The sequence below is a fragment of the Bicyclus anynana genome, chromosome 17 (assembly GCF_947172395.1).
Source record: "Bicyclus anynana chromosome 17, ilBicAnyn1.1, whole genome shotgun sequence".
NCBI lineage: Eukaryota > Metazoa > Arthropoda > Insecta > Lepidoptera > Nymphalidae > Bicyclus > Bicyclus anynana.
Genome location: NC_069099.1, coordinates 11,146,689 through 11,166,923, shown reverse-complemented (window position 1 = coordinate 11,166,923; position 20,235 = coordinate 11,146,689). Strand labels below are relative to the sequence as shown.

General features: G+C 36.5%; 1 protein-coding gene across 1 annotated transcript in view; it reads right to left on the bottom strand.

The window, feature by feature from the left end:
• LOC112055433 (tyrosine-protein kinase CSK) overlaps positions 1 to 19,670 on the bottom strand; it is a 49,984-nt gene extending 30,314 nt beyond the window's left edge. Inside the window, exon 1 of the mRNA XM_052886509.1 lies at positions 19,516 to 19,670. The gene's annotated coding sequence lies outside the window, so the exon portion shown is untranslated. The remainder of the gene's footprint in view (positions 1 to 19,515) is intronic.
• Between the last annotated feature and the right edge of the window lie 565 nt (positions 19,671 to 20,235).

Below are 20,235 nucleotides of genomic sequence, written 5' to 3'. Positions count from 1 at the left end.
CACTTTATTTATGAGTGTCATAGGCTATAATTTATTCCCGTATTCTCACGGGAACGGGAATCTAAAGCGCGTAGGTTATTTGTACATAGGTAGCAGTGGCGAAGGATGGAATTTAGATGAAGGAAAGCCGTCCCAAGGAAAAGGAAATTCATACAGCATGATACAAACTCCGGTTTCTCATATATCTAGATACAGTACAACAATGAATATCCATGGATTTTTATAGGTAACCCGGTGGGAATCGGCTTGCTTGAGCTCTTCGTCGCTGATAGGTAGCTGCCGAGCGCAAAGCAAATGTTTTCACCAAGTCAAATCGTCTTGATGTAGCGGTTAATGTGGCGTACTCTATCTTCTATAAAATTAAACCGCCACTTTCTAATATTAATGTCGCTCTCGCTGTCATCCAATCGCGCAAATTACTCACCGAAGTGAACTACTGCGAGTGGATAAGTTTTGCAACGACAGGATTAGAGCATCGAGCTACCTAATCGGTGAAAAATGCAAATTTATAATGTCATTAGAACGGATATAGTAATTAAAGTCTTCACATGAGTTAGCACGAACGCGAGCCAAGGCCTGTAGCCATGTGGCATGTAGATTCTCTTTCTACAATCACAAACGCTTCGAAAATTTAAAAATGGATGGAGTGACATTTGTTACCGATTGGTCGCGTGATCAAGTTATCGATCGCATCTGTCATTCCCACATATTTTTTTAACACGCTTATATCAACTTCACTTGTAACTATGTATGTAAGAAAATCCTGGAATTTTAATTTGACTCCACTTCCCGGTCTTTGATTAGGATGAAATTTTGCACACGCTCTGAGTTCTGATGACAATAATAGCTAAGAAACGTCATTACAAATCCAAAATAGCGGCCTCCCCAGGATGGCGGATTGCCGATCTGATCTGGCTGTTTGAAATTCACCCCCATGATATGGATATCGAATGAAAGGGTTTGCTGTCAGTAATACAAAAAAAATAGTCACAGGTATTAAATCGAATATGGCGGACGTTCAAGATTGCGGACAGGCTATTTGAAATGCACCATCAATGGGTGATACCCATATCAGAGGGGTGCATTTCAAGTGCGCGTGTCAAGCGTGTTTTTCAGTTTTTTAAGCTTCATGTTATTAGTTTTCAAAGCGTAAGCGTTTGTAGAAAGAGAATCGACATGGCTACAGGCCTTGTTTACAAGTTGCATAAGCATGCGCCACGGTGATTAGCGGCAGTTTTTGCGTGCCCGGCCGCCTGCGCCCGCGCAATGGCGATTGCGATTCCACGTTCTCTACATACCAAAACGATAACTGTTTTTGTCACGCCATTAAAACGACACCTCATGGTCAACTGTTGACATAATTGATAAACGTTTTTTTCCATCGGTCATGCATAATTGTTTTTCTTTTGCAACCGTATAAATATATTATGTACCTATATTATGAAAAAGTATAGTTTGTGTTGTTGTAGCGGGTAATCTCTGGATCTACAAAACCGATTTTGAAAATTCTTCTACCATTAGAAAGCCACGTTATTTGTGAGTGACGTGGCTATATTTTATCTCCGTATTCTCACTGGAACGAGAACTACGCGGGTAGAATCGCGGTGCGTCCGCTAGTAGGTATAAAAACATTGATTGAACTATAAATTCATGCTAAAAGAAAACTGAATAGATATTGAATATCTTCGAATTTTGCACACAAACCAATGTAGGTAAGTGTTACATCCGGGATAATCTCGAGACTATAAACATTGATTAGAAGAACATAATTATAAATCACATACGTGATCGAAGTTGTTTATTAGCTAAATGTAGGTAATTCATTTTAATGTAACATGACTAGCATAAAATAACAACATTATAGTCAGACTTTTGCCACAGTATAAGCGCAATAGGTATTATTGAAATAATAAAAAAAACAAGTTATATTTTGCATAACAATACAAGGGCAAGCAACAAATCATAGTACCTACTTGTATCACAATAAACAAATCAATAAATTTAATTTTACAATACACACATCACTACTTAGCCCCAAAGTAAGCGTATATAGCCTGTTTTGGGTCCCTACATACTTAGACAGCGGATTTTCCATTTTATTATATACATTTATATATACTACATATAAATACACCCAGTCACTGAAATAAGACCCATGCTAATTACACAAATATTTTCCAGTTGTGAGAATCGAACCAGGGCCGCTTAAGCAGAAAGCATGGTGACTAGACACTGCGTCATGCGGCCGTCAAAATAATTAACTTATAGTATATATTTGGTCTTTATTATCAACCTATTAAAATAGACATCAAATCATTTGAGAAATGTCATCTATCCAACACCGGGTGATATTTGTTACATATAATCTATTAATTAGCATATATCAAAGATAGTGAATTAGCCTGCTGTATATAATTCATGTCGTCGATACAGTGTCTATAACGTAAGATCCCCTGCGACTGGCGAAGGCGAACTATAGAAATCACTACAAAGCAAAGAGACCGCCGCAGGCAGGCGCCGCGCGGGGATGCAGACGCGTGCCGAGTTGAACGACCACTCCACGCACGTTTCACTTTCATTTCATCCTCTCTACGTACCTACCAGCTACCTACTCTACTAGTGACGCCTCTCGCTGCGCCAAGTGCCAATTTTATTAATATTTGCTCATGACATCTCGAGAACAACATAATAATGTGTATTGACATTACAAACTTGTTACGAGACACTATTTCGATTAATGTTAAAGTCAGACACAACATGGCACATTAAAGAAATACATATACATAGTGCTCTGGGTTGTCATTTGTCACCTAATATCACGTAATGCTAGCGACTCACCATCCATTAAGTTCATGTGCCTGCAGCACTAACGGCAGGACTTCCAGGACAAACTGATCGTGTGTTGGTCGCGATGTGCATGACGTCATGCAGAATGCGACCAACACATTGGATGGTGATGGCTAGCATAAGATCACAGTAACTTGTATAAATAGGACGAATACTTGTAAACCCACGGAACATGACAACATTAAAGCTGTGTGTAAACCTCATAAATAAATAGTTTGAATCTTCAATAATCAAGGACACTAAAGGTAAAAACAAGTAGGACGCGGAGAATAACAACTCGTACAATAACAACGGTTAAGCCTGATCTGAAACAGAATTTAGAAATACCAACTTGTACCGTAATGCACGCCATTGACGATCAATTATTCTCACGTTTCTGCAGCACCCACGACTATAACTGATCGTGTATTGGTCGCTGCGTGCATGATGGCTCGACTTATGAAACGTCTTCGCTGCCGTTTGCGCTGCAGCAACGTGAGAATAATTGACCGTCAATGGCTGACTTGATAAACAAATTATCTCTAAATACCAGCGGCGAAGAGTCCATACAGGCCGATTCTAGCCGGGTTTTCTTTTAAAAATCGATGTATGAGAATCAGCAGTTTGTATCAAGCGGTATGAATTTCCTTTTCTTTAGGATGGCTTCGTTGAAATTCCATCCTTCGCCACTGCTATACATTGTTGGTATCAAAGGTCTCATCGATACGCTCTCATTGTGCCAAGAAGAATTAACCGAGATTTATACTTATAACAAGAGAGCTAATGAATACACTGATTGCATTGCTATATAGGACGGGTGTTGACACATTGGCCTCGTCTCGTAGACCGCTGAACCCGATAAGAGATAAAAATATCCATGACCTTTATATTGGTGATCTCATTAAGCCTTTCGGAATCACATCAATTAGTTCGAATTCGAACTGACGACATATTTCCTCTTAAACTATATATACTCGTACATCGTACCTTAATAATACTGGAAGCGGTAAGCACGTATAAAGAATCTACGGCTAACGAAATATAAGCCGGTTGCTTATATTTCGTAACATTCGGAAGTATAAAGAGTAGCGTAGGACAGCCAATGTTTAGGTCTCTCATTTTAATAAATTAATTTTAAGACCAACATATCTAAGAGAACCCATATCTGACAATGCAGTCTAAAACGCTTGCATAAAAAAATACTCCAGTCACCGTTAGCTTGAAAGTATCTACCCAAATTATAAGTGGTAGGGAGTGGAGGGACGCCGGAAGGCTGACTCGGTTTTTTACAGCGAATATTTAGGGCGGAAGTGTATTCGTGCTACCAATATACCACAATACATAGACTTATGAAATAAGCAGACGATATCTCGCTGTCAAACTGAAACACTTTAATGGCGCCGAGTATGTGTATGTGAAGTGTACCAATTGCCAGCTATACTCGTAGGATTATTAATGGCGGTCTGTCATCATATGTGCATCTGTGTGCGTGTCGGCGTGCACGTATATATATACGTACGTATACATATATGCCAACTGGCCTCATACCAATTATAAAAGGACCTGTATCGCACTCATAGTCACGAACAAAATTGTCTGTCATTTTCTGAGAAAAACGAGCTTCGATTTGGTTTAAACCTTATACTAAACTAGAAATTTTTGCCCGTTTTTTACACAATTCAATTCCACAAAAAGGTATTTTTACGGAGCTCTTTAACCGACAAACACGATTACAACTATTTAACGTCGATTCTATAGAGACAGTTTTTATAATCGCATTAGATCGTTGATCATATACTTTGACAGAAAAGTAACGTCTAGCGAGGCAGGTTCTATACAATAATTGGTCCGAGCAACTGGCAGAATTGGGGTGCGTAACTTTTTGACGGTGTCTGGACTTTTTATTACGTCTATGCCACAATAGATGATAGTAGTAACTATAGTAGCGTTACACATTGCGTGATCATAGTCGTACTTTTGTCCTTGGATACAGAATGTAACATACTTCAGTTTGGATATACAAAATGCTCATCATAATAATGACCGCAAAGCGTAGTCGAATGCGAGGCGTTTTACTCCTAAACAGAACCGGTATTAATGTAAACAAAGATGTCAGCAAAATTACCACATTTGGTGTTAGTGACGTATAAATGCAAACATTGCTTTATAACAAAGGATGAATTATATTTTGTACTACTACATGCTACTTGAAATATGTAGGTACTATATTGTACTGTCAACGTGAAGTTTAGCTATTAAATGTCATGTATATGTTCCTTCACAGACTTTACGTCGTATGTGACTTGTAAGCGATCAAACCTTGTATTAAATCAAACGTTTGTCATATAATTTGCGGCTTTGTTAGAAGCGTATGTCAGACATTGTATATAGAAAACGTCTAGACGTTTGTCAAACATGTTTGATCGATTTCAAAAAATCCAAATTTTGCAATGTCTTTACTCCTCACTGAAATATGGCCGAGGAAAATAGGAATCTACTATATAAAAATAAGTTAGATTTTCCTTCCTGACGCTATAACTCCAGAACGCACGAACCGATTTCCACGGTTTTGCATTCGTTGGAAAGGTCTCGAGCTCCGTGAGGTTTATAGCAAAGAAAATTCAGGAAAAAGTAGAGGTAGGGGTAGGGTAGGGTAGGGTAGGGTAAGGTAGGGTAGGGTAGGGGTAGAGTTGGGTAGGGGTAGTTGAAAGTGTACATCGAGTATCACGCGGACGAAGTCGCGGGCGTCCGCTAGTTAATTTATATATAATATGTAATACGAGTATATAAAGATTTCACCTATACCGATAAAAACATTGCGTATCTAGAAAGGTATTTATTTAAAATTGGGAAAATATTTTAACAAATGATCAATGTTAGCATTGGTCGGAAAACCTGTTAAGTTACGTTGAAATATTACATCATTGTTTTGCAATGAATGTGGCATCGATTTCTTTATAGTAAAGTTTTAGCTCGTCTTCTCTACATTTGAATAAGTATTACAGTATTTTTATAGTGCGGTCGGTGGCGTGCACTTCATACATGCATTTAAGTACTGCATACCCTAAGAGTTGTTTCGTTAATGCTTATTAGTCGTAAATAAAGACTTTTCCAGTTTGATTAATTTTTCTTACTAGTAGGTACATACTCTGATCGACAACCTTATGCACGCCACTGAGCGCGGTATATGAAATGTATATACCAGCAGTAAGTCCGCCGTCACGCATTGGAGCGGCGTGGTGGGTCTAAGCTCTAAATTCGGTCTCCTCTAAGGAAGGGACGCCCGGCTGAGAAAGATTGATGCAAGCAATGATTTACGCATATTTTCAACCACTCACGTAAAAAGAGAGGTGTTAAAATATTTGTCTGTTTGAGGCACCGTAACTAGACGTGTGAACCGATGTCGATGCGGTTTTGTTTATTTGAAAGTTGGTTTTTCAGCATAGCAGTTTATAGATATGTTTTATTAAATACAACTGAATAGGGAAATAAATTAAAATACTTGATTTTAATTAATGTACCTAAATTACAAAATTGTAAATTACCTAAAAATAAATCAACTCGTCCAAAAATTACTGCCGGAAAACATGAAATTCATGAAACTCCAAATCAGGAGTGTCATAAGTTTGACTATGCGTGTCCGTCTGTACTACCGGGTGAATCGATTTGGATGCGGTTATTTGCATCAAAAAAACTATTAAATAACAGTCACATCACACACGAGTCAGAGAGAGAGGTTAAATAACTCGGCGAATACAAATTACGTATATATTTCATATTCTCTGAGTCTGTTATTTATCTAATGCTAAATTCTAATATTTAATGAGGAAAATTTAATAATTTTCTTTAATCATTATTATTCCATTCACATTTATTAGTTGGAAAGAATTACCGAGAGTATATTCTAACGAGAAGTGGTTGTTCTAGCTAAATTTATGACTATCGGGAATTTATGAAAACATTATGCGAATTGAAAAAGCAGTACCTACAACAAAATCCTAAATATAAAAGGATATTTTTCGGTTGAAGTTTAAATTACCAACTGGAATAGGTAGTTTAATAATGATCACAAAATATAATAAATAATAATGTTAGGAGGATAATAATAATTATAGTCTGCATGGATTTATATATAACAGACGATTTGCATTTCAGCAATTCGCAGACAATATATTATAATTTATATTATTACTAACAGACGCCGCGCGGTTTCACCCGCGTGGTTCCCGTTCCCGTAGGAATACCGGGTTAAAATATAGCCTATAGCCTTCCTCGATAAATGGGCTATCTAAACCTGAAAGAATTTTTAAAATCGGACCAGTAGTTCCTGAGATTAGCGCGTTCAATCAAACAAACAAACAAACTTTTCAGCTTTATAATATTAGTATAGATAGTAAGTACAGTTAATTAGTTAGCACTTGTTATTAAGTTACTAATTCATCTATTTTCAAGAAAGCAAACCACTTCGTAAACATCCAGTAGTAAATACATAATTAAATGTATATTTGTGCTCACTGTTGGGCACAATTCTCCACTCGGATAAGAGAGGTTTACCACCACGCTGGCCCAATGCGGATTGGCAGATTTCACACACGTAGAGAATTAAGAAAATTGCGAGGCTGTTTTTCTTCTTACGTAACGTGTATAGCCAATAATACCATGAAGGGCGACCCGTTTGATCTTCGTGGCAAGGTTAAACTAATAACATTATTATTACTTGTTTTTATACTAGTAAAGTGATCAACTTGGTAATTATTTTCTATAAAAAAATATTTCCCTAATCAAATAAACGAAAAATGTTACGAATACGAAAATCCAATAGTCGGGAATCGAACAAAACTTATTGTATCGCTTGATATCCGCTAAGGCTAATTTTACGAATACGCAGAATTTACTGAATAAATTGAACTGACCTTAATGCAACAGCTTCCTTCCCTCCACGGCCGTATTTATAAAAGGAAAATACAAGTCTTAGCACTTCCTATGTGCTCATAAAATATGGAGTCTTATAATGTAAGTTTTTCCATAAACGTGGTACTGAATATAATTCGTCCGCTAATAAATTAAACTCCATATGTGGTTCTTTATCTTTTTATGCTATAAAATCTTTTAACTGACACACAATAATTAAAATAAGATATAATCTTATTTATTTATTCTATTATTAGTAAATTAATTAATCTATCTATACTAATATTATAAAGAGATAAAGTTTGTGGTACGGGGATTACCCCGTAAACAATCTGATTACCCTGAAGATTAATCCGGATCTACTGAACCGATTTTGAAAATTCATTTACCACTAGAAAGCCACGTTATTTGTAAGTGTCATAGGCTATATTTTATCCCCGTATTCATCAAATTCACGAAGGAAAACATCGTGAGGAAACCTGCATACCAGAGAATTATCTTCATTCTCTGCGTGTGTGAAGTCTGCCAATCCGCATTGGACCAGCGTGGTGGACTATTTGCCTAACCCCTCTCATTCTGAGAGGGGACTCGAGCTCAGCAGTGAGCCGAATATGGGTTGATGACGACGTTGTTACGATGCTGTTTCTGAAAGAACCTATTTGGTCTGTTCAATCAAAATTTAAGTGTATTATGATGAAAAGATATTATTAAAGCAAATCTCTCTGTTTTTAACTTGGTGAATATTTTAAATAGAAACGACAGTGTAGGCGTTTAAAGTGTGCACACTCGTAGTGTCGAAGTATTCGTTATGTATCAACCTTGTTTTAAGTGAATTGCAACTTTGTAAGAGCTAAAAAAGTTCTTAATCTACATAAATGTAACGTTCAGTCGTTCTGTACTATGAATGGTGTAACTAACACGACTTTGTCTTCATTAGACTAGCGCATGCTGGCGACATCGTCCGAAAATCATTTTTTATAGAATGTATATTGGATATAGTCATCTAAAACATAGATGTGAGCCACGTTTTTTGTAGATGTATTTAGGAGGATTATAATAGGAATATCCTATCCCATATTTCACTGTTGTTATATTCAGAAGATATTTAGGTGAAGTGTTTTTCTGAAAGCATGGGTACGGTGACAATTGCCTTATGACGTTCATAATACGTACTATTATCGTGAATCGCGGCAAACATTCAAAGAGTAAAACGAACTGTCATCGTACCTACCCATGCTATCTGAAAAACACTAACGTTTTTATTAAAAGCTATAAGGCGACTTTTCTAAAAATTACAACAATTTTACACAAAATCTTGACTAATTAGAATTTTATTTTCCTCATAAATCACTGTATCTATACTTATTGGTGAAAACCGCATGAAATTTAACCGCACTTAATTTACGATTTTTCATTATTCCGAACATACAAATAGACAAATGCGGCGGAGGACTTTGTTTTTTAATAAGTGTAGTGTAGATTATAAAAAAGTCTCGGGACTCTTCGACAGAGTGGCGCCGTAACGCGTTACGTTACGAAACGGTTTACCGTCCCATAAGAAGTTATCACTTCAATAATAATGTTATAACATATCTTCAGAGAAGCGTGATAGCCTAGTGGATATGACCTCTGCCTTCGATTCCGGAGGTTCGAATCCGGTCCGGGGCAAGCACCTCCAACTTTTCAGTTGTGTGCATTTTAAGAAATTAAATCACGTGTCTCGAACGGTGAAAGAATACATCGTGAAGAAACCTGCATAACAGAGAATTTTCTTTCTCTGTAGTCTGCCAATCCGCATGCGGCCAGCGTGATGACTATTGGCCTAACCCCTCTCATTCTGAGAGGTGCCTCGAGCTCAGCAGTGATCCGACTATGGGTTGATAATGATGATATCTTCAGTAATATTCATACATATAAAGAAAGTATTACGCTCTTTTGTTTATTACTATGGCACGTCCTCTACCATATTCGTTATGTAAATTGGAGACGTTGATCCTCGTGCGGAGATTCGTAGATAGATATCGTCGCAGCTTATATACGCAAGGCCAAAACACAACCGCCTTGCTTGTATTGATGTACGTGGGATGTATGAGTCACCCCATTACCATTTCAAATTGGTGTAGTAGGAACCAACAAAAAGGGTATCAATGCACTTTGGTTAATTGCTCCATGTTTTACTTGTGTTTTTAGATCCTTGTAATTTATACTGTTAAATAAGATGAATTAAGTTCACTAGCCACGAAAGTTTTAGCAACAGTATAAAAAAACAGTTATACTAAACAAAATGCAAGCCAAAAAACGTCTTCATGTATTGGCTAGCACTTGGCACTACCACAAATGATTGAACCACAAGATCCTACTTGATGTTGCGGAAAATCTGGAAAGCGAATAAGAATTCGGGAAATATAGAAACGTAAGGACATTTGATTTTTAAATGTTAGATACTTTAATTCAATTAAGTTACTTCTTTTAAGGCTCATTTAAGGTCGGCAATGCTTCGGTAATGCTACCAATGACAATAGGCTACAATAATCACTTAACATCAAGCAAGTTAGCCGTATGCTCGTTAAGTCGCCTTTTAAGCAAAAAAAAATTGTTAATTTACAAGTAGGTACGGTTGTTATAATAATAATTAAAACCTTACAACCACTGTTAAGGGGCAGCATAGCACTCAAATACCAACATTTAACTTTTCGCTTAATTTGAAAAGAGGGGAAATATTCGCCTTTCCCTTTCCTTAATAATGTTTAAAAAAAAGGCTTTAAAAACCTGCTCTTAGGGTGATTAAATAAGTACATTCATTGTCCTTTGGAAAATTAATTAAAACCAGGGATATTATTGTATTCGTGACTACTAGCATTCTTTTTAATAGCTGAACAGTATTATTCATATGGTTTACAAGGTTCCAAGCATGGCAGGGGATTGGGGAACACCAAACAACCTATTTATGTGATTTATGGAAGGCTCGGTAGGGTGGATAATATTATTTGTAACTGTACTTATCAGAGTCATATTTTGGACATAATAGGCACTTTTACTAGATGGCCCAGCAAAAGTTGTTCTGCGATATTTTATTTTATATTATATAAAACACGGAGATAAAATATAGTCTATGACTATCACAAATAACGTAGCTTACTAGTAGCAAAAAAACTTTTATAAATCGGTTTAGTATTAGTAGCAGTAGATTAGTAGTAGTATTATAGTATTAGTTTATAGATTACCCCCTACAGCACCACAAACTTTACCTCTTTATAATATTAGTATAGACAAAAATACTAAAATCGCGTATAAAACATGGAGAGTGGGGGTGAGGGTTTAGAAGGGTGAAAAAATGTGTTAAGACCTATTATAATAATAGTTATAATACCTACTAAAAAATCATTAAAATCGTGAAAGAAGCCGTGATAGCCCAGTGGATATGACCCCTGCTTCTGATTGCGGAGGGTGTGGGTTCGAATCCAGTCCTGGGCATGCACCTCCAACTTTTCAGTTGTGTGCATTTTAAGAAATTAGATTTCACGTGTCTCAAACGGTGAAGGAAAACATCGTGAGGAAACCTGCATACCAGAGAATTTTCCTGATTCTCTGCGTGTGTGAAGTCTGCCAATCCGTATTGGGCCAGCGTGGTGGACTATTGGCCTAACCCCTTTCATTTTGAGAGGAGACTCGAGCTCAGCAGTGAGCCGAATATAGGTTGATAACGAACGAAGTTTTACTTTTTAGTCATAAATGGCTTATTATTTAGGCTAAGAGGCTCAATACTACCTAGAATACTATTTAGAAATACATCATGCATATTGTGAACCAAAATAAACCTAGACTGCAGACCAGTTAACTAGACAGCCATATGGTTTATTTTAAGCGGCGAGGCGTTCAACGTTTTAACTTTAACAACGAGTATTGATTCATGCCTAAAATAGACAAAATTTGCATAGTGCCCGTACAGAGGTTCACATAAATCTCATAACATAGTATAAAACAAAGTCACTTCCCGCTGTCTGTATGCTTATATCTTTTAAACTACGTAACCGATTTTAATGCGGTTTTCATCATTGAATAGTGATTCAATAAAGGAAGGTTTACAATTATGTGTAGCGAAGTCAGCTAGTGTTAAATTAAAATACATATAATAAATGCATACCAGCAAGTCCATTAAGGAAATCCTTCGTTGAATGATACAAATTATAACAAGTACAATACTCCACAATTTAAGAAGCATAAAATATTAATTAAACAATATGCTGATTTCAAAAATTACACTTTTTTCAAATTCAAAGTCACTAGTTCACAATCGCTCACAAAACGATATTTTTACGTATACCAAAAAAATATATACGGATCCCATGCGTACGCGTGTTTACACACTTGACAAAGTCCAGGAGCGTGAGTGAGTCAACATCGCGCGGGATGTGCCTTTGTTTGTTTACATCGACAACGTGACAAAGTGACAAGTGGTGGCGCGGAAGACGAGCCGAGCCTCGTAATTATTGCGGTGACCATGAACGAGCCGCTCGCTGCAAGGAACGTGCGGACAACGTGATCGACGATCACTAACTGTCGGCATCGGTATCGGTAACTCGGTAGTCGGTAACTATGTAGTAAAGCTAGCCACACACGCTCAATTTGAAACCGTCAGAGCTATGGGTAATATTAACTTGTACCTCTACCAAGTAGGCCCGCTTCCATCATAGACACTTAAAATGAGGTGAGCTGGCAGTCTTTTAACTTCTCATTATTATTTTTTTTATCTAGTCTATAGCGTCTCACAGTCGTCGTGTTATTTTTTTTTAATTCAACTATCTAAGGACACTTGGTTCAAGACAAATTTAACGATATATTCATTACGTAAATCCGTTCAGCGGTTGGACGATATGAGGTAATAAATAATATTACATAGTTACGTACATACATGATACGTGCGAAAAACATAACACTTCTTTCAGTCCGGTAAAAAAGTACTGTAAAGTCTGCTGAGTGCTTAGGGATGTGGGACAGTGAAATAAATATCAAAACGAATAGCTAATATCGATATTTTTTCACTTTATGTTATGTGACTGTGTGTGTATAGTCTAACTCTATTATAGAAGTGATCCTAGGAAGAGGAACGAAACCATACCTATAAGTGTACACAGATTTTAAACTAAGCTTGATCGTGTGTGGCTGGCATAAGTTTGCCGAATGGTACGGCACACATTCGCGGTTAAGTTTCCCAATAAATGTTTATTACACGCTGCGCTGTTTGTTTCCTTCTGTAGGTAATCAATTTATTAGCTGATAGTTCACTGTGAAATCTTTTGCCTAATGATTTTTACAAATCGATTGCAGCAATTTTGCAATGCATACATTGCACGTCTTATATTTATTACAATCTTTTGATGTGTACCTTATACTTAGTTTATAATTGGGGAAGTAACACATTTTGAAAAACTAAGAATGTTTCATTGAGACCAATAACAGTGAAACATGTTCAAAAACCGAGTTCTAAGTAAAGGCAGAGTTAAACTAAATAATAAACCGCATCAAAATCGGCATTGATTATGACTTTATAGACTACAATTACAATCGGACCTGTAGCTTAGGAGAAACAAAAATTTTAATATATTTACTAAAGTAATAGATACTAGAAGGTTGAGGCCAAAATAAATCTGAAAAGCTGTCTGTCAGTCAAGATGGGAAATCAGAGGACAGCCTTTGCTTCGGAGAGAACATAAAGAAACACATCCTCCTCTACCCGATCATGTCTATAGTGTCTTGCACGAGGTTTTCAACCACACTATTCCTATATATCTTCTACAACAGAAGTTCCTGCAGAGTTCATATGTAGGCAATGCCATTACGCATCTATAACCGTACCTGTGTAAAAATCTAATGCCATTTTTATATTATATCATCAGCTATAAATCCGAGATTTACTACTCAAGGGGGTTCCTCGTGATTAGTTCCATCTCACCGGATATCATCAATAATAATCATTCTAAACGAGTCAAGTCTCAAAGGCATGACACGCAATGTTTTTAGGATCAACAAAAATGCAGTTGTGCTTACACGACAATGAGCTGAACATCCGCGCAGGGTAAAAACGCAACACAATTAGTGGTATTTGTGACAACTGGAGCGTGAGAGGAATCCGGCGTGCGGTAACGTACGAAGCTGGCTCCGCGAAGTTATACTGTGACCGGGTCGCCCATACAAACTGGGCTCTACAATACTAATTAATGCTATTGTTATAACCAGGTAATCAATTGACCTACTGATCAACGATCGACGACACGCTTTGCTTGAACTAAAACCGGATATACCAGATTAAAGCTTATTATACAATCGATGTATTTATTAATGACAAAAATGCTTCAATCGGCTATCATCTTCACACAAGAAGTAGAATTAATCATTTTGTGTTATGCAGTAAATAATAAACATTGAAAATAATTTGAGTTTACTGTCGGCATTTTTCAGAAAAACCCAACTGGTGCGGTAGCCTTTACAAGTAGTTAAACTTGACTGTTTCAAAGTGATTGTAAACTAAGTCTAAAACAAATTATTTTTGAATTTGATTTTTAGGTCCACTATACAGGGTGCTCTGGAGCATTTCCCATAACTTCAAGGTGTTGACAAGTCCACTTATAAGAGCCGAACGTCTTAACTAATTTTTATTAACTAAAAAAAAACTTTTTATGGTTTCATACAAAGTAATTCAAATAATTCCGACTATCCATGTAACATACCTTGCCTTTATCTATTCTTGCATTTTAAAATACGTATTTGGACTGTCTATATCGACGAGATATTGCAACTGGCACTCCGCACTTCACTAGTAAGCTACTTCATGATATTTATCAATGAATAAGTTTGGCTAGGTCATAATCTAAGGATGCGATATAAGGGACACATTTAGGATCTATTTACAAAATAAATATTTTTTACTACGAAAATATTCAATTTAGAACACACATTCCTTAAGACATTTTAAATAAATTTTCCTTATAGGCAGAACATAACCCCAGAGTTATGGGAAATACTCCAGAGTACTCTGTGTAAACATTTAATAGCCTAATGTTCTGCTCGAAAGTCCCATTTATCGGTACACTAAGATTCATCTAAACCTTTCAGCGGTTTAGACGAACATTTCGCATTTACAATATTAAGTGTAGTATGGACTAATGATGGAACGACTTTACGCAAGTAACATTAATGGTTTCAGCTGATTAAATTCTCACACGCATAGTATTTATCATCATTAACAACCCATTTTCGGCTCACTGTTGAGCACGAATCTCCACTCAGAACAAGAGGGATTAAGCCAGTAGTCCACCAGGCTGGCATACACGCATATGTAAGGAATTCAGAAAATTCTTAGGTATGCAGGTTTCCTCATGATGTTTTTCCTTCACCTTTTGAGACACGTGATATTTGGAGGTGCCCCGGTCTGGATTCGAACCTACCTCCTCCGAATCGAAGGCAGAGATCATATCCACTTCGTTATCACGGCTCTATGAATATTTATAACTCGTATGTATGAATTTACGCAGCGCAGTCATATTTATAATTCAAGCTATTATCGTCAAAAAGAAAAACCAATCAAAACCTTTATGAATAAACATAGATGAATAAAACTTCAAAAACCGACATGAATCACTCAGTCCATTGCTAAAAATCCATACCAAAACTTTTATGAGTTTATCGCGTTTATACATAAGTACAGAATCGATGGGGGAGTTCTACTCATGCAATGAAAGATATGTAAGGCAATTCGGCAAGAAATGTATTGCTTGCAGTACTTCCCAGTTTAGGTTAAAATCTACTGAATTGCACGGATAATTCATAAGCAGTTCGGCAAAATGAAGAATTTGACCAATCGCTCCTAAAGTATTACTTCGTATCATGAGTACGCTGTAGCGAAAATCCTAGAAACCAAGAATATCAGTTAATCCAGATGGGATTATCTAGGTCAAGAGTGCATCTCTACTGAAATGTTCCTGCAAAGAGGAGTGAGTCAATTCATAAAAAAATATATTTTTAAGCGAATGTTATTTAAAAAAGTAACCAAAAATTTACTTCATAAAAAATTTAACACATGGCCTCACTACGGTATTTAAACATTGCGATACCTACAGTGGGGAGTCACGTGTAAAACGTAATAAGAACTATTTATTTAACACGCAATTTGCAATTGAAATGAGAGATTTTTAACATGTGGCTGAATAATTACTGTGTGGTGGCAAATGTGGCCATCAAATTAGCTGCGCAAACAGTCACGCCGACTGGAGACGGCGACGCCGGTGATGTCATCGGACGCGCCGGCGCTGCGGACCGTCCGTCAACGCGCATGGCATTAAGGCCTCCTCAGACATGTCCATTGCCAACATAATATTTGATGGCAGGCCTGATTCAGGCCGAGGACATAATACTGGGCTATCACGGTTTATTACTTATAGTAGGGGAGCCCGGGATGCTAAATTTGCAGTTACTATTCATTGGAACCAATTAGATGATAGATATAAATGGTTATATACTTTTCGTTTTCAGCGGTGGCGAAAACACTACATACTTTAAAGACAATTTTTATTACTTTGGCTTACTGAAATCTTCAGAAAACATGAGCGATTATTAATTAGAAGATTATTTCATTCAAATTAAGTAAAAAATTAACCGCGCCCGTGTTTCAATAACAGAAATATAAGGGTTTTATTTTGTTACTTTGGATCCCTTTCATTCCTTTACGTTACGCTCAAATGGTCAGATTTTCGAAATGAACGTCTTTTAGCTATCAACTCACCCAGCTTATCTTAATCTGACGTGCTGGCAGAATATTTCTGAACTTAGTTTTTTTTTTGGTTGCCTTAACATACCCACCAATATTAAGGGCTCATACTTGGTGGAGGTACTGAACAACGTGCGAGGTATACTCCCTTATGTTCATCTGCCGCGCACGAGTAACTACAAAAATCCCGTTTTTGGCTACTATTAGTAATACTATTAGTAAAAGAGGTTTTGGTCATGCCAAGTAACTTTTGCACTTTTAATAATAGATTTAATAATAGACCATTTGTTTTAAAGGTGTAAATTTAAAATGGTTTTCATTGTTTACATTTAGTTAAATTAGAAGTTGAATTGGGAAACAAAAGTATTACTTAAAATAAAGTATAAAACTATGTAAAAAAATTGTCTGTGTATTGTGTACCTATGTTTAATGGAGGAGTTCCCTGCATAATCACAATAGGTACATAATGAGTGCGACCACGGCTTTACCTTGATCATTTTTGGACCTATGCATTTCTGATTTCTATCAGAAATATTTTCCTGTTTAGTCTTTTTAGACCACTTTTTTACGTAGTCGGGTTATAGTTTTTAAACTTTTTAACTAGCGGATGCCTGCAACTTTGTTCGCGTGGAAGTTAGTTTTTCACGAATCCCTCGGTAACATGGATTTTTCCGGGATGAAAAGTAGCCTATGTGTTAATCCAAATTATAATCTATATCTACTTCAAATTTCAGGTGATTCGGTTCAGTAGCTCTGGTGTGAAAGAGTAACAATCATTCATACCATCAATCATCAATCGATCAATCAATCAATCTATTTCCATTACAAATTTTAGCCAAACCGCTACAGTAGTAGCAGCGTTAAAGAGTAAAAAACATCCATACAAACTATTGCGTTTATAATATTAGTAGGATTATATGTACATTCTTTCGGAAACCTAAAAGTATCAAAATACTCTTTCAGAAGATTGTGACTGTCACCACCATGTGGAATGTTTAGTAAACAATTATTGTCCTGATAGTCTTTTCATTTAATAGACATATAGAAAAAAGATACAAGTAAAACCATGAGAACTTTTTGGTTGGCTGTTGATTAAATGGTTGTAAATAGAAATCAAAACAGCACACATTGTGAGACGCTTCTGTGGTACTAAAAAGCCCTGCATATAAATAAATAACTCATAATTGTCTCCTAAATATTTGTAATTATTATGGTTGTTTAAATTTATTTATTTGTCAGCGGGAGTAAGTAATTTGATCAGTCTGCTCATGTTGTCATGAGTTGAGATAGTGCCGGCGATATATATATATGTATGTAATGTATATCTAAAAGCCTAGCCAAACTCACCCTGTTAACTTACTGTTACTACGACACCCTTATTCGCTGGAGAAAACTTCCAGGAATTAATCACTCCAAAGTGCTAGTAAAATCCTTCAATAAGAAGGCTGCTTCAGACCTACTAGCGCTTAGTAGGAAAAACCTATGTATCTTAGTGCGGGCACTTACCGGACACTGTGGACTCAATAGACACATGTTCAATCTTAAACTCCGGGACACAGATCTGTGCAGACTCTGCCTAGAGGCAGAGGAAACACCTATACACATCTTATGCAATTGCCCAGCTCTAATACATAAACGCAACCTCCACTTAGGGCATTACACAATGGATCCAGAGGAGGTGAAACACATCCCAGCCAAGAAACTGCTGCTGTACCTGGCAGCAACCAGTATTGGAGGGGATATCTAGTCAGTGGCGATCACAATAGATTGGTAACAGTCAACGTGATACAGGACCTCAAGAAGACCTGCAGAGCCGCAACATCAAGAAGAAGAAGAAGTGCTGGCGATATAAGAGACCGCTCTGGTGGTCTAGCTCATTCTTGTCACAGGGTTTGATGCGTCCACACCTTTGTTGGATAATAATTCAGGGTTGTTGTGGGATAGGCGGGGAGAGTGGTAAAGGGGAGTGTTAGATATCTGTCAAAGGAGCCTTTAACCCTACACACATTGTTCACAAGTGCGTGACTCCACTTAAGGTCATTCTCTGCCACTCAAGGTTTATTTGTAACATTCTTAGTGGGAATTGTCAGACCTGACAGACTTTCATTCAATAGTTGTGTTTTGCAGATAACTGTTTTTCTGATATCAAACCTGTTTTCTCCGACATATTTATACAGTTTATTACAACACAAAACAAAAAAACAAAGAAAGAAGAAAATAAGAAGTAGGATACAAAAAGGTGACCTTATCGCTTCATAGCATTCTCTTGCAGGCAACCTTATGTTTAGGAAAATATTAAGAGTAAAATATTGCAGGTGGTGTATAAAAGTTTGTGTAAAAAACATACATACAAATAATTACACACTAATACATATTTTTTGTCACAGTAATTATAAAAAAAACAGTTGGTCTAACGAGTCAAATAATATTTGGAAAGTCCAACATTTAAGTTTAAATTTAATAAATTGTGATGTTTTATTTAACAATCAATTATACAACAAATATTTGTTCATACTAAACTTACAGGCCAGTAAACAGATTTCATGCTATTTTACTATTAGATTATGCTTACCTTGGGCTTTTACTTTAAGGGAGTAAGTTTTTTACTATAAAATAATATAGAATTTTACTATGGCTGTTTTATTGATCAGGATTTAAGTCATAAAATACCGAACAGCAACAGCAAGACACGGGCGTCCAGTTGTTTATTATAAATGATAATATAAACATCCTCCTAACTTGATATTATTTAATTCTAAAATAAGGGATCGATTCTAACCACATATACAACTATGTTAAAACTATTCTACAAATTAAATACTATAAATTGCATAATTTAAATATCTATCAGAATGCCCATTAGTTACAAATTATAATGTAATTTCTAAATTCGTAATTTCTTAGCATATTTCTACAAATGCATAGTTACGAAGTCGTCCGCCTACAATTTACTACATCCTGCGGGCAAGGCATGCCATCGTATTTATTGATAAAAGCATTCCGAACGTACTTACCAAATTTACTGTTGGTAATTCCGTAATATCCCTGTCCAAAAATTCTTATTTCAATAATTATTCACAGCACTTTGTAAAATTTATCTTCTAACTTCATAAACACAACACATACGTCACTTGGAAATATCCGCCATTTTATAAATTTATTTTTATTATCTCTGGTTTAATTCTATGGTTGGCTATGGTTCTGAACGACAACTATCTTCTGTAGACAGAGAAGCTCTCTGTCTACAAAACCAAATAATTTTGTGAAAGCAGATGGCGCCGCTACGATCTGGTTCCTTAATATACTATGGTCCGTGGCGTTATAGAGCGGGAAATTTAAAAGAAGTAGCGCGTTTTGGCTTTGTTCGGACTACATAGTAGATGGTTTATGTGAAGTTTGCACAAAATCGGTCAAGCGGTTCTTCCACATTTTTTGTAACAAATGATTTCAGAGGTAGGTAGTGGTAGGGAAGGGTAAGGTAGGGTAGGGTAGGGTAAGGTAGAGTAGGGGTAGGGGTAATTGTAATAGAGGGATAAGTGTAGCGTAGGGGTAGGAGTAGGGTAGTGATAAGGAAGAAGTGCACATATGACAAAGCGAAGCTTGACCGGCTAATGGTTGAGGCTAATGAGTTATTCGCATGCGCTATCGTAACCATTGCGTATAATTTAAATCAATATTTGTTTTATGTACCTTTAAAAGTTGTACAAAAAAAATCCGCGACACCATAAACCTAT